We start from the raw sequence: 16,337 nt of genomic DNA, 5'->3' as shown, positions 1-16,337 counted from the left end.
TATGACTATTAAGATGAAGATGATTAATTACATTTTACTTTTGAAAATTGGGTGGTTGGGGACTATTATGGAGCTGCTTTGTTTCATTTGTTTTATTGTGTTTTTTTAAAAGCTTCCTCAGTCGCCTTACACATCTCAAGGCGATGTAAAAACAGCAAAAAGCAGCTAAACATACACACACATCAGATACAGTGATACCTCGGATTAAGAACTTAATTCGTTCCGGAGGTCCGTTCTTAACCTGAAACTGTTCTCAACCTGAGATACCACTTTAGCTAATGGGGCTTCCCGCTGCCGCCGCCGCCACGCAATTTCTGTTCTCATCCTGAAGCAAAGTTCTTAACCCGAGGTACTATTTCTGGGTTAGCGGAGTCTGTAACCTGAAGCGTCTGTAACCTGAAGCGTCTGCAACCCGAGGTACCACTGTATTCCTCTAAAAGAAACACAACACAACAAGGCAGAATATACACCCACGGCAGAGACCCATCCACGCAGCTGGGAAAGCCTGTCTTAACCCAAATGTCTTCAGGTGTTTCTGGAAAGCGCAGGCCGTAGGCCACCTGTCCTAGGAGAGGTCTCCCACAGAACAGAGGCAGCCACACAAAAAGCCCTGCTCTGAGTTACTACAAGTTACTACGGGGAGTCAAATCACCCCATTGCCTCCTTTCTCATTCTCCAAAACACCTGAAATAATCTGATTTATTTCCTGCTAAGGAAGGCATGTGTGGCCCCACCCTTGTTCAATTCCTTTAGCTTGCGTACCCTAAAAAATTCCTCCGATGAAAATAGGGACATCCTATTCCAGCAGCAGCAACATCCCCATCATCATCGTAATTTTATTATTTATACCCCGCTCATTCGACCGGGTTGCCCCAGCCACTCTCAGCACCTTCCAACAGATACAAAAACATAATAAAACATTAAAAGTTTTTTTAAAAAGCAACCTTCCCTAAACTTCACATGTCTTCTAAAGGTTGTTTAGTTACTTGGTGCTTTTTTTTTTCTTTAAAAAATGTTTAGGGGAACTCTCATTTTGACTCAAGAAAATCACCATTTTATAGTTCAAATCGGGAAAAATAAACACAGTAAATGGACAAAAGTGCACAGATTCACAAAATGTTTAGGGGTATGCATCCCCACAGAAAAAAGCACTGCATATCTCCTTGGTTCAGTGGTCACATTACGTTCTAATATATTTTCGATGAAAATAGGGACGTCCTAAGGAACAGCGTGACATTCTGGGATCAAATGAGAAACCGAGGTGGCTTCTGTAAATCTGGGACTGTCCCTGGAAAAGAGGGACCCTTGGAGGCTCTGAGCTTACATAAAATAAGTCCTACTCAGAGAAGACCCATTGAAATCTATAGCCACGATTAGCTTTCAAGTCAACCGATTTTAATGGGTTCTCAGTGCCGCACTGAGTCTAAGGGGCAGGAAGATGGCGGCATGTGTTGCTCTTGGACCAGCTGTTGAGTAAGAAGATGAGAAAGAGGGGCCTGGCTGAGGGTAGACTGAGGTTGGTGGGGCAGCACCCTATTTGTCCTCCTGGACCAGCCTCCCCCCAACTCTTTCCCTGCCATATGTCAGTCTGCAGCTGGGAGGCAGGAAGACGCTAAGGCCGCAACGCTTCCTGCAAGAGGGGTATATATATAAGTATATTTAAAAACACTCGAGCCGGGAAGCGACCCAGTTTTTCATCTGAGTAATGTTGACGGGCATGAACAAAACAGGCAATCGGTACAGAAGCAAGTGGAGCACAACAGGAAGCTGGCAAAAAACGAACGCTGGCAGTCGGCTTAAGATTTCAGTGGTGCTCGGGGAGGCGAGAGAGAGATAGCTAGAAAGATGAGATCGAGAGCTGAACAAAATCTGCCTTTACTAATTCAACATATGGAGCTGCAGGTTTAGAAATAAAAACTCACGGCTGAGGGATGATTTCAACACCGACACCCCTTCTAAACGTAAATCATAGAATTGTATAGTTGAAAGAGATCCCCAGGGTCATCTAGTCCAACCCAGCAATGCAGGAATCTTTTCCCCAACATGGGACTCGAACCCATGACCTAAGATGGAGTCTCAGGCTTCATTGACTGAGCTCTCCATCATGAGCCATCTTGCCAGCTTTTCAAGCAGATGACGTCTTTAGATAGAGAAGGACTGTCTTCTGTAAAGTAAGATACATGACCCAGCTCAGTAGGAAGGAGGTGGCTGGAAGGGGCTTGAACCAGGCAGGTACACGACCCTTTTTTTGGTTTTAGGAACATTGGAAGCTGCCTTATACTGAGTCAGTCTTTCCAGCTCAGTAATGGGCACATGTACTGGCATCAGCTCTCCAGAGTTTCGGGCAGGCGGGGGGTTCTTTCCTGGCCCCAACTGTAGATGCCACTGAACAGGTGCTTTGCTACTGAGCTACAGTCCTTCATTTAAAACTAAAGTAAGATTCTAGTCCTCATGTTGAAAGCTGCAATGAAAACTGACTCTGACGTTTTTAACACCTGCATTTGTGCAGCTCAGGTTGTGGGGGAATCCATGGTGGGATCTACACACATATAAAAAAACGCTGTGAAAATGCTTTTTAAAAAAAAGTTTTGAAAAATACATTGAATTTTGCATAGCTCACTGTCGCCACCTAGTGTCACATTTGTATGTTGCGCTTTGCAACACATTTAAAACGCTTTATTTGCAGCTGTGTAGCTGAGTCCCTGGGTGGTGCTGTGGGTTAAACCACAGAGCCTAGGACTTGCCAATCAGAAGTTCAGCGGTTCGAATCCCCGCGACGGGGTGAGCTCCCATTGCTCGGTCCCTGCTCCTGCCAACCTAGCAGTTCGAAAGCACCTCAAAGTGCAAGTAGATAAATGGGTAACGCTCTGGTGGGAAGGTAAACAGCATTTCCGTGCGCTGGTCTGGTTCACCAGAAGCAGCTTAGTCATGCTGGCCACATGACCCGGAAGCTGTACGCCGGCTCCCTCGGCCAATAAAGCGAGATGAGCACCGCAACCCCAGAGTCGGCCACGACTGGACCTAATGGTCAAGGGTCCCTTTACCTTTTACTAGCTGAGTCCCATGCTTTTAAAAAACAACACCCTAGAAACAAAACCATGTTGTCACTTCCTTATGCCAAGGCAGAAGAGTAAAATTCAAACTGTGGTTGTCTGTACTGCTAAGTCCTGACATATACAGAGATACACATGCTGTCTGTGTATGTAACAACAGCAGCTAGGATTCTTTATGCACAAAAATGGAAGGAAGAAGACGTTCCCACTTACAGAAGGATGGATAAGTAAGGACTATGTTGGAATGGCAAAGTTAACAGCTAAAATAAGAGAACCTAACAATGACTGTTTTGTGGAAGAATGGAAGCCCTTTTCGGACTACTTAGGGAAATGCTACAGTATGATGAACTCACAAGCAGCATTTGAATTAACACCTTGGAAAACAGGGTGGGAAGTAAAAAGAAAGACACACACACACACAAAATATCAGGCTCTCCAAGTGTCCCTATTTTCCAGGGACAGTCCCAGATTTACAGAAACCATCCCGGTTTCTGATTCAATCCCGGAGTGTCCCACTTTTCCTTAGAATGTCCCTATTTTTATCAGAGAAATGTTGGAGGGTATGGAGCCAAGGAGATAAGTAACTATACAACCTTTAGAAGACATCTGAAGGCAGCCCTTCAGATGTTTAATGTTTTATTATGTTTTTATATATGTTGGAAGCTGCTCAGAGTGGCTGGGGCAATCCAGTCCGATGGGTGGTGCACAAAATAATAATAATAATAATAATAATAATAATACGTCCCTGTTTTCATTGGATAAATGTTGGAGGGTATGCAATATGCTGACATAGTCGTCTCTATAACATTTACCGTGTCTCAGGCCACTGGAGGGAGGGGAATCGGAAGGTTTGTTGTATCAGGCAAGAGCTCAATAGGCTCGGTCGATGTCTGACGCCACCGATCGCCCTGCAGCTGACTAGGCCTAAGAGGAAAATCTATACTGTGCCCTGGGTTGTTCAGCCAAGTTGAGGCTGGCTATAGTTATGGCACCACCAACCTTTTGCTCATGCTTTTGCTATAGATATTCTAAGGTCTCATATATGTGTATATCAATCATATGTTCGCAAATTTGCAAGGCAAACACATACATAAGTATATAAACTATGTGTCTGAAATAGGACAGGAGAGCAATCCTGAAACCATTTTGACTCTCCCAAACTGACCTCAAATGTTTCTCTGCAAGGAGGAAGCAAATGGGAAAGCCTCCCCATTGTCTCTTTGCTCACAAATCCTGTCTTAAGGGCGAATGAATAGGCTGAGCCTGTGACCTGGATTCAGGAACTGAGTATTTACCATCACAAAAGGATGGCCAGGATGCCCAGGTAAAAGCAATCCGTGACCATTATCAGGTATCCTGGCAGACAGCTTTTCTGCTGTAGACCGCCCCTTCAGTGATGTACCGTATTTTTCGCCCTATAGGACGCACTTTTTCCCCTCCAAAAATGAAGGGGAAATGTGTGTGCGTCCTATGGGGCGAATGCAGGCTTTCGCTGAAGCCTGGAGAGCGAGAGGCGTCGGTGCGCACCGACCCCTCTCGCTCTCCAGGCTTCAGGAAGCTATCCGCAAGTCTTGCAAGCCAGGCAGGAGGTCCCGCGGGCTCGCAAGGCTAGCGGGCAGCAGCCTGCAGCCCAAAAGCTCGGGGGACAGCGGGGAGGCGCAGCGCCGCCACCCCGCTATTGCCCGACCTCATCTGGAGGCTGGCGGGTGGGGGGGGGGAGAAAAGCAAGCTTGCTTCTCCCCTCCCGCCAGCCCCACAAACCCGGGGGACAGTGGGGCAAGCCACTGCCCCACGGAGGCTAGAGAGACTGTCCCTGAAGGCAGAAGAGGGAGACGGAGCGCTCCGTCTCCCTCTTCTAGCTTGGGGATGGATGCGCAAAGCCTCTGCAGGGCAGCGGAGTGCGCTGCCCCACAGAGGCTAGGGAGGCTGTCCCTGAAGGCAGAAGAGGGAGACGGAGTGCTCTGTCTCCCTCTTCTAGCTTGGGGATGGATGCGCAAACCTGGGGGGGAAATAAAAAAAATTTCCTTGATTTCCCCCCCAAAAAACTAGGTGCGTCCTATGGGCCGGTGCGTCCTATAGGGCGGAAAATATGGTATGTATGATGTTTTGGGGGGTGGTCTTGAGCTACAGGGGAGGCAATTTTCAAATGTCTATACTGTATGAGAGCTTTGATTCAGGTAGGTAGCCATGTCGGTCTGACGCAGTCGAAATAAATAAATAAAAAGTAAAAAAAAATGTCCAGTAGCACCTTATACCCATTTGTTCTGGATATAAGCTTTTGTGTGCACGCACACTTCAGATATGAAGAGCTTGCACACAATTATTCTGGGTTCCTCTCCTCCCTCCCTGTGGGGGGGGGGAGTGGGGGACCCTGTTGCAACAGTTTAATAAAGATCATGCTTAGTAGCCTTTGTTTATCAATATCCTCTGGCTGGCCTCTGTTATTTTCTCCCACTGATAGAAAACCTACATAAGGACTCTATACGGCCTCTTGGATACCCATAAGGCAGGGGTAGGCAAACTAAGGCCTGGGGGCCGGATCTGGCCCAATCACCTTCTAAATCCGGCCCATGGATGGTCCAGGAATCAGCGTGTTTTTATGTGAGTAGAATGTGTCCTTTTATTTAAAATGCATCTCTGGGTTATTTGTGGGGCATAGGAATTCGTTCATTTTTTTCCCCAAGGTGTGAGGGACAGTGGACCAGCCCCCTGCTGAAAAAGTTTGCTGACCCCTGCCATAAGGGATAAAGGAGCAGTTTTTTCTTATAACACTCGCTATTATATTCTGCAGCATCTTAAAAAGCAGAAAGCAGAGACATCACCCTGCCAACAAAGGTCCGTATAGTTAAAGCTATGGTTTTCCCAGTAGTGATGTATGGAAGTGAGAGCTGGACCATAAAGAAGGCTGATCTCCGAAGAATTGATGCTTTTGAATTATGGCGCTGGAGGAGACTCTTGAGAGTCCCATGGACTGCAAGAAGATCAAACCTCTCCATTCTGAAGGAAATCAGCCCTGAGTGCTCACTGGAAGGACAGATCCTGAAGCTGAGGCTTCAATACTTTGGCCACCTCATGAGAAGAGAAGACTCCCTGGAAAAGACCTGATGTTGGGAAAGAGCACAAGGAGAAGGGGACGACAGAGGACGAGATGGTTGGATGGTGTTCTCATGAGTCTGACCAAACTGTGGGAGGCAGCGGAAGACAGGAGTGCCTGGCGTGCTCTGGTCCATGGGGTCACGAAGAGTCGGACACGACTAAACGACTAAACAATTATATTCTGGCATCGCTCTGATGTTTTACGCCTGCCAACATAGCTTCAGTTCTGAACGCATCCCTTTTGTGACCCCCAATTTATTAGTTTACATTTGCGTTCATATCCCAGGAAGTGTGTGTGCTTCTCCCCCTCCTCGCAAAGAGAAAGAGTCACTCAAGGCGCTTGAGGGCTGAGTGGAGATTTGAACCCTGGTCCCCCAAGTCCTAGTTCAGCCAGTGAACCACTACGCCACAGCTTGCTCTCTTCTCCAAGCAGATTTACAGAGCCAGTAAGTGCTGGAGACTTGCGTGCATGGGATATTATACATAATCTGCACCTTACTGGAATGTTTCTGCCTGGCTGCAATGCATCCTTAAACCTCGCATCATGCCACTTGCTTGCTTGAATGGAAGGAGTCTCTGAGTGTGTGAAGAAAGCAGCCAACTGCACAGAAATGGAAAGAAGAGAAGGTTCGAATGAAGGCGGAACGGCTTTCAAAAGCAACGGACTATGTGGATATGGGGGACGCAGGTGGTCCTGTGGGTTAAACCACAGAGCCTAGGACTTGCCGATTAGAAGGTCGGCGGTTCGAATCCCCGTGACGGGGTGAGCTCCCGTTGCTCAGTCCCTGCTCCTGCCAACCTAGCAGTTCAAAAGCACCTCAAAGTGCAAGTAGATAAATAGGTACCACTCCGGCAGGAAGATAAACAGCGTTTCCGTGTGCTGCTCTGGTTCGCCAGAAGTGGCTTAGTCATGCTGGCCACATGACCCGGAAGCTGTACGCTGGCTCCCTCGGCCAGTAAAGCAAGATGAGCACCACAACCCCAGAGTTGGCCATGACTGGACCTAATGGTCAGGGTTCCCTTTACCCTTTACCTTTATGTAGAAACGGCAAAGCTGACAGCAAAACCAGGCGACCCAAATGATAAACTTTTTATAGAAGAAGAGCAGAGTCAAATGAAATCGCTGGCAGGATTCGAGATATGAGCAGTGGAAGAAAAATGATAAAAATAATTGCATTGGGGGGATTTTTGTAATAGATGAGTGTCTGATATACAACACAGTAGAAAAGGGTTCAAACATAAACACTGTGGAAGTGTAGCTGGGAACTGAAAGCTGTTATGTAATTATTTGATTTGAAGTTAATTTGTGAAATTCTGGAAATTTAATAAAAACAAGACAGTAAGAAAAGGAGAGAGAGAGAGAGAGAGAGAGAGAAGGAAGAAACCAGCCAAGTTTGCAAAGGTAAAAATTTCACCTCTGACCCTTCTTGTCGCTGATATGTGGCCCTCGGAATGTTGCCAGGAAGGAAATGCGGCCCTCCGGCTGAAAAAGGTTTCCTACATCTTTTTTGTGTGTGATACCATACCCGTTTTGTAAATGCACCTTAGAAATGCTTGAAATAAAATTGCCTCTCTGGGTGCTCCTGCAATTTCCACCCGCCCACCTGAAGCTGGTTGAAGTTGCTGAGTTGAAGACTCCTGTGGCAGATTTGGTTTGATCTCTCTCTCTCTGTTTGAATGCTTTGATTCCTTTTATGACGTAGGCGTTCTATCCTGAGACCTGAGCCGGAAATGTAGACATGTCCTATTTTCTCCCCCCGCCCCTCCTGTTTTCTCCACTGATTGGTGTATATATATGCACCAATTCCAGCTTTCTGGGCCAAACCAGAAGTGTTGATGCAAAGGCAGACTGCGTAAAGGAAGAAAAGAAAAGCTCGGATAATGGAGGGCGCTGGAATCATCCAACTTAAGTCCACTGATTTCGATGGGTCTTTTCTGAGAAGGACTATCATCAGATATGGCCCACAGAACGGTGCCTTTTAAAGCTGCAACTGTGGTGCTATAACTTTAGTAGCGCTCTCCCTACCCAACAAACTGCCCTGATAGATCATAACAATAATTTGACCCATCTGATTGGGTTGCCTCAGCTTCCAGCATATTGGAAAACATAATAAAATATCAAGCATTAAAAATTTCAGGTGTCTTCTGAAGAGATAAATATTTATCTCCTTGACACCTGATTGGGGGGGAGGGCTTTCCACAACAGCACTGGCAAAAAGAAAAAGAAAAGCTCAGCAACTTTTCTGTCGGGAATTTCACTTTTTGAAATATGGCAACCCTAAGATAGATAGATAGAAAGATAGATACAGTGATACCTTGGTTTACGAACTTAATCCATTCCTGATGTCCGTTCTTAAACCGAAACCGTTCTTAAACCGAGGCACGCTTTCCCTAATGAGGCCTCCCGCCGCCGGTGCCCTTCCACCATTCGGCTTCCGTTCTTAGACCGAGGTAAAGTTCGCAAACCGGGACACTACTTCTGATTTTGCGGAGTTCGTAAATCAAATAGTTTGTAAACAGGACTGTTCGTAAGCCGAAGTACCACTGTAGATCTTTCTCTGGCGCCACCTACTGTTGGGCTCCCTGCCTTCCACCCTATGAGTCCCAATGTCACCTGTTGGTAAAAAAACGACCTACCTTCCAGGTCTGTTGTGCAATAAAGGCGACAAAGGCAGCAAAGCACTTTGCAGAGAGCAACGCTGAGCGCTAGCAGTCGTGAACTCAGCACACCGTCCTGGCTCCTGACTTTGCTTCTCGACTTTAGATGCACACACAAGCAGACACCCCCTCCCCTTTACCAGCATCATTGCAAAGGCTGAGTGCTGCCTACCTTGCATTCTTCCGTCTGAGGCACATGAAAGGGAAGGAAAAAATGGGTGCAGGTGCCCAGCAGAGATGTCCAAAGGGTCTGGGGAGCCTCTCTGCGTTTCTGCAGCCCGTGTCCTGCCTCCTTTGAACACACACAGGCTGACTTTGCTTCAGGTGCCCAACGTGGACTGCTCTGGAGAAGCCGTGTGCCCAGCTGCACCCCGCTGCTGCCACCCTCTATCCTCTAATGGGTATCGACAAGGCGAGGGAGCGGGAGGCCAGGGAGCGGACACCTGACCTTCCCCCAGGGGGGCCTTTCAGGCGGCTTGCCTGCTCAGTCCATTAGCAAAAGCAAGCTGGTTTGAGGGAGGGAGGGAAAGAGAGAAAGAGAGAGACACACAGAGAAGGCAAGCCAGGGCAGCTACCTGGCGCTTTCACTTGATTTGCGTTTCCTCGGGAGGCAGTGTCACGTAGCGGTTAGAGCTGCGGGCCAGGGGACCCAGATTCCAACCTCTGCCCAGCTGCAAAGGTCTTAGCACATTTGTAGAAATGGTGTCAAGTGATCTGGAATATCCTCCATTGCTACCCTCCCAAAATGTGTGGGGGTGAGGGGAGCTTGGGCAGCAAAAATCATGGCGAAAGGCCTGTTTTCTGCTAGAGCATCTTACGGGCACTCAGAACCCTCCTCCCCTGGCATCCCCTGCCTGAAACCCAAACTGGATTCCTTGGTATGAGTTTTGCACTGCGGCTCCATTTCGATTCTGTCTCTTTTAGCATTTCTGTTATGCTGCTGCCACACCCAAGTAAGACAGCAGCATCTCAGCGATTTTCCTTTAGGAAACTAATCTCCTGCCTCTCCTGCGCAAACCCAGTCCGCTGCGAAGCATTTGGGGATGTGGGGGAAGTCCTTGGACCTGGGATAGCTCAGTCAATAGAACATGAGACTCTTAATCTCAAGAGTCATGGGTTTGAGCCCCATGTTGGGCAAAAGATTCCTGCACAGCAGAGGGTTGAACTCGATGACTCTCATGGTCCCTTCCAACTTTGCAATTCTATGATTCTTATAGTGGGGCTCTGCAGATGTTACCTGGACCAGTGGTGTAGCGTGGGGGGTGCAGGGGGGGCCGGCCGCATGTGGAGGGGAGGGTGCCAGGCGTGCGGTGCGGTGCGGTGCGGAGAGAGAGCGAGGGACTATCTGGGGGAGGGGCAGTGCAGCGGGGGGGGGGGGCGCAAATTACTTGCCTTGCCCCGGGTGCTGACAATCCACGCTACGCCACTGACCTGGACTGCAGCTCCCATCTCCCCTGGTTCCCCGGGCATATTTACTTATTCCATTTCCATTTCTATCCCACCTTTCCTTCAGCAAGCTCAAGGCAGTGTACAAACTTCACCTCTCCATTTTTATGCTCACAACCACCCTGCGGGGGGTGGGGGTGGGCTGAGAGGTAGTGACTGACCCAAGGTCACCCAGTGAGCTTACTGGCCAAGGGAGGATTTGAACCCTTGTCTTCCAGGCCCTAGTCTCACGCCCTAAGCACTACCACCCCACTGGCTCGCCACATCAGCTGGGGCTGATGGGAGTTGGAGTCCATCAAGAGCTGGAGGACCGCAGATTCCACAGCCCTTGTCCTAGGGCACATGCAGTGGCGTAGCGTGGGTTGTCAGCACCCGGGGCAAGGCAAGTAATTTGCGCCCCCTAACCCGTGGATTTGCGCCCCCTAACCCCAACCCCCAGATGTTGCACCCTGTGCGGCCGGCCCCCCCTGTACCCCCCACGCTACGCCACTGGGCACATGGGCTGCCACTGTGCTCAGACCTGCAGGCCCTGCATGGGCTGAAATACACACACCCCTCTAGAACTGAACAATGTAAGGGGAATTACAGGAGCAAGTCATCTTTTGAGATATCTAGAGACTCCAGTAGGTTTTTAAACGTTGCCATGTTATCACGTGCTCCAATAAAGATGTGTGTTTGCATGTGCACACGCACATCTTTTTTGGAACACGTGAGAACATTGCAATATTTTTCGTATATTTTTTGGAGATGGATAACCTTTTCAGAAAAACCGCTGCCACCTGGTGGTCAGCATGTGGCATTGCACACTTTAATCTTTGTTACTGTTTTATTGTATTGGCTCGTTTGTATGAGCAACATAAGAAAACAAGTTATTAAAAGAAAAAAAATAACACAAAAATATAAAGCATCCCCCCCTCCAAAAAAACCCCCTCACATCATCAAATACCAACAACAAAACACATAGGAAGATTACAGATTAGGACTGCAAGCCCAAACCAAAGGAAAGTTTCCCCGCCCATCACAACAGTCCTTGGTCCTCTTTAAACTTTAGCTTTTGGTCCTTCCTTTAAACTTGAAAAGTGGCTTTCTCCAGCTGTTGAATTTTTGATGCAAAAAAGCCATGCAACAAGAAGCAGATTCTGCGATTTGTTCTGCAGTGGTTGTGCAATATGGCCAGGATCCCAAACAAGGGTAGATTGGAGACAGAAATCTCCAGAACCCAGAAGTTACCACAACCACCTTGCCTCGCTTCTGTGGTGGTGGGAGGAGCATGGGCCCCCTGGATTCTGCCACCTGAGGCAGCTGTGGGACCTCATGGGATCGGCCGGCCCTGTCTCTAGCTATTGCTAGACTGCAACTCCCATCCTCTGACCATGGGCCATCCTGGCTGGGTCTGATGGGATTTGGAGTCCACCTACACTTGCAGGGTCCCAAAGGTCCCCCACCTTTGATTTAAAAGACTCAAGGGCAGCCCCTCGAAGTGTCTCTGATTTTCAGGGATGCCCCTGATTTAGAGAAGCTGTCCCAGTTTCTGATTTGATCTCAGAATGTCCCGCTTAGGATGTCCCTATTTCCATTGGAGAAATGTTGGAGGGTATGGAGTTATCTGACTCCCAAGCTGTCTGAAGGCAATCCTGTATAGGGAATGTGTGGGTTTTTTTTAATGTTTAATGTTTATTATGTTTTTATATATGTTGGAAGCCACCCAGGGTGGCTGGGACAGCCCAGTAAGATGTGTGGGGTATAAATAGCAAAATTATCATTATGGAATGTGACATCCCTATTTTCATCAGAGAAATGTTGGAGGGCACGCAAGGGCTGCCTTGGCCCTCACTGTTGAATGAAGAGCTCGAACTCCCAGTACAGCTTCTGCCAAAGTCTTCTATTTGCAATCTTCTATCAGATTGGTGCCAAGGCAAGGCACCGTTTACAATGTGCAGGAGGTACACACATGTGCCATAGTTTTGTAGAGCACGTTCTAGTTTCCATCTGTGTCTGTTTGCTCATCATACAGCCACCTGCCACAGCTAGAGACAGGTGATGAACCGGATTTGTACTTAACCTTCGCCATGTTGGGAGAGGGATCCTTTTCCTAACGGCAGGTGTGGGCTCTCCTGGTGTTGCTGAGCGACAAATCCCATCCGCCACAGCAAGCATGGCCAAGGTGGGCGGGCGTTGTGGTCCAGCCACATTCGGACAGCTGCAGATTTCCCCACCACTGCTAAGAAAAGGCTCTGAAAGAGAACAGGGCTCCGGCCCTTGCATACTGCCAAATAAGAGAGGATTTCAGGAGTGCATAACTCAACTATGGAATCTGCCCCCATAGGAGGCAGTGACTGGGCAAATTGGCGGAGGAAAAGGCTATCAATGGCTACCGGCCGCAATGGCTGTGCTTTGCCCCCACCACAGGAATGCTTCTGAATTCCAGTTTACGGAAACTGCAGCAGAGAAGGCAGCTCTTGTGCTCAGATGTCCTGCTTGTGCTCAGAGGTCCTGAGAGCCAGTGTGGTGTAGTGGTTAAGAGCGGTAGTCTTGTAATCTGGGGAACCGGGTTCGTGTCTCCGCTCCTCCACATGCAGCTGCTGGGTGACCTTGGGCCAGTCACACTTCTTTGAGGTCTCTCAGCCCCACTCACCTCACAGAGTGTTTGTTGTGGGGGAGGAAGGGAAAGGAGAATGTTAGCCGCTTTGAGACTCCTTAAAGGGAGTGAAAGGCGGGATATCAAATCCAAACTCTTCTTCTTCTTCTTCTGCTTGTGGGTTTCCCAGAGGCATCTGGGTGGCCACTGCGATAACAGGATGCTGAACGAGAAGAGCCAATGGCCTGATCCAGCAGCCTCGTCTTACGTTCCTACGCATGGCAAGCAATACCTGCTGAAATGCCCATTTCTACTTAACTAATAATAATAATAATAATAATAATAATAATATTTATTTATACCCCGCCCTCCCCAGCCAAGACTGGGCTCAGGGCGGCTAACACCAAATATAAGAACAATTGATTGAAATACAGCTTAAAAAACAAGATTAAAATACAACATTAAACATTAAAATGCAGCCTCATTTCAGTGGAAACTCAATCAAAAACTTTTTTTGGGGGGGAAATGTCAATTAAGAATAGTTAATTTTCGACATTTGACTGCCCTGTTTCCTGTTGGTAATGATATTTGGGGATTGTCTCTCCCCACTCTGCCTTGCCTGTCCCTCCAAAGAACTAGCAGCCCTGACGGCTTTTGTGCCTCCAGAGAGGCTGGTGCATTGGAGCTCGTGTGGCACTGCCCCACCAACCTCAGCCTGCCTTCATCCGGTCCCTCCCTGCCCTTCTTCTTCTTCTTCTTCTTCTTCTTCTTCTTCTTCTTCTTCGGCGATCACTCGTAGCCGAGTAAGATTATCTTCCATAAACACAGTTTTAACAATGAGTCCGTAAGTGACTGTGGAGGCCAATTCTGGATCCACACGTCCTTCCACAGTGGGGACATTGGTTTCCAGGTGGGAGCTGATCATAGAATCATAGAATCATAGAGTTGGAAGAGACCACAAGGGCCATCGAGTCCAACCCCCTGCCAAGCAGGAAACACCATCAGAGCACTCCTGGCATATGGTTGTCAAGCCTCTGCTTAAAGACCTCCAAAGAAGGAGACTCCACCACACTCCTTGGCAGCAAATTCCACTGTCGAACAGCTCTTACTGTTATGGTGTGCATTTGCCAAACATGCCTTCCTCTTAGCACGTTTCTCCCTTGCGTCCTGAGTTCAAGTATCTTCAGAGCCCATGACACCTTTGGTAAAGGCTGTTTTCCACTGGAGCGCTCGCAAGCCAGTGCTTCCCAGTTGTCGGTGTTTGTACTACATTTTTAAAAATTTGCCTTGAGACAGTCTTTGAACCTCTTTTGTTGACCACCAGCATTACGCATTCCATTTTTAAGTTCGGAATAGAGTAGTTGCTTTGGAAGACGATCATCAGGCATCCGCACAACATGACCAGTCCAACGAAGTTGATGTTGAAGAATCATTGCTTCCTTCCCTTCCCTGCTTCTTACTAGCATCTTGTCCAGCGGGTGGCTCTCTGCCTGTCAGGTTCCTCCTCCTCCTTAGTCTCAATATTGCCATGTATGGTCTAGTTGAGGTCCCTGCCTTGCTAGATGACCCTGAGGGTCCTTTCCAATGATTCTATGAAAATTCAGCAGAGTGGAGGAGAAGGATGGAGGGCAAAACTATAGCTTGTGGGCTCTGCCTGTCATTGGCTCCACCTCCCTGCCTTCCACCCCACCAGCCCCAAGAGACACCAGCCGCTCTGTCAGGCATTTAACCTGTCAAGGCTTAAGCAACTATTTGATGATTATGTCCTCTAAGCTGTGCACACATTACTGTCTTCTCTGTCTTCCCACCGCTGGCGCCTGAAGCTGAGTGCACATGACTTTAGCCCAATCCTTAGGCATCCCATAGTTTCTCGAGAAATGCTCCCGTTTGATGCACTTTCTGTCAAAACAGCTTCCATCTGACTTGAAAGCAGAAGCCGCCGTTAAGCCAAGGTGTGTACATTTGAGACATGTTCTGCACATGCTCAGAAAACAGCAACACCAGATCAGATATCAGCCCCGGGAAAATAAATCAAGTACAGTAATGTGCATTGGGTGAAGACAACCCCACACAGTCCCTGGTGTATACAGCAACATTAAAAAGCACTTTGGGGGGGATGGGGGAAACGACTGTTCTGTGTTTTAAACCAGTAATGCGTACATAGCCATAGTCTGGTATACAGCAGATTCCTGTGTTCCTGCAGATCCATGGTTTTGTTCATGCACAAATTTATTAAAGCAATCAGTTAAGATTTATTTAGTTGGGTAGTGGGCCAATTAATAACTCGGAGGATGCCATCCTACAGGGTGAGATCCATATGGGAATAATAAGTTTTCAACTCAGCAGAACTTAGCTGGGATAGCTCAGTTGGTAGAGCATGAGACTCTTAATCTTAGGGTCATGGGTTCGAGTCCCGCATTAAGCAAAAGAGTCCTGCATTGCAGGGGGTTGGACTAGATGACCCTTGTGGTCCCTTCCAACTCTAGTATTCTATGAAATATGCCTAGCAGTGCGCTGGGGTTAACGGCGCTAAATTAGCTGCAGTGCCTCACTAATACCACCAGGGGGCAGAGCACAACTGCATATTTTTTTCCATTCAAGGTTTGGGCACCAGTGCAGCCAGTTCAGAATGAGTGCTGGAAGCAGGCGCAGGGGTCAGAATTCTGGGGTCCCACTGAGCAGAGTGAGCAGGAGGGTCCTCAATAAGAGCTCCAGGCTCTTTTAAAGTGAAGGAATATGTAGACAGTATCTGTTCCTGACCGTCTTGTTTGTTGAGCATTCATCCTGGCTTGTTTGCAAGGAAGTTAGTGGAAGGGCTGTAGCTCAGCGGACAGGGCATATGCTTTGCATGCAGAAGGTCACAGGTTCAATCCCCGGCACCTCCAGGTAGGCCTGGAAGAAACTCCCTGTCTGAATTTGCAGGGAGCCACTGCCAGTCAGTGTAGTGAATGGCCTGACTCACAGATACATAGAATTTTGGAGTTGGAAGGTATTCTCAGTGGTCAACTAGTCCACCCCCCAATGCAGAAATCAGCTAAGGAATTGCTGGCGGACACCCATCCAACTTCCATTTAAAAGCCTCTAATGAAGGCAAGTGCATTTCACTGTGAAACAGCTCTTCCCATCAGAAAGTACCACCAGAAATCCAGAAAGACTCAGCAGCAGGCATTTTCCTGTATTCCTATATTTAGACAATGCCGGCTATCCATTGAGCATTCATTTCGATTTGCTCACAGGGAGGTTAGACGACGTAGTGTCACACAGGTGTTATTCCAGTGTGTTTCCTTGTCGCTTTTGTTTACTGCACAGACATCCAATGGGACAGTGAGGGAGCTGGTTTGTTGTGCGAGAGCCTCAAATTTAATTGCACCAATTAAATTTAGGATTGAATCCCACCTGAAAATAGCAACTGTCTGGAAGGGCCCTAAAATTAACCGAACTGTACAACTGCAGGGCAGGCATGGCTTTAAACACACACACAAATGCTAACAACTGGTGCATGTTCC

Source organism: Podarcis tiliguerta, assembly GCF_965153285.1.
Source record: "Podarcis tiliguerta genome assembly, chromosome: 16".
NCBI classification, from domain to species: domain Eukaryota; kingdom Metazoa; phylum Chordata; class Lepidosauria; order Squamata; family Lacertidae; genus Podarcis; species Podarcis tiliguerta.
The sequence above is the reverse complement of the archived record's forward strand: the minus strand, read 5'-3'. Positions refer to the sequence as shown.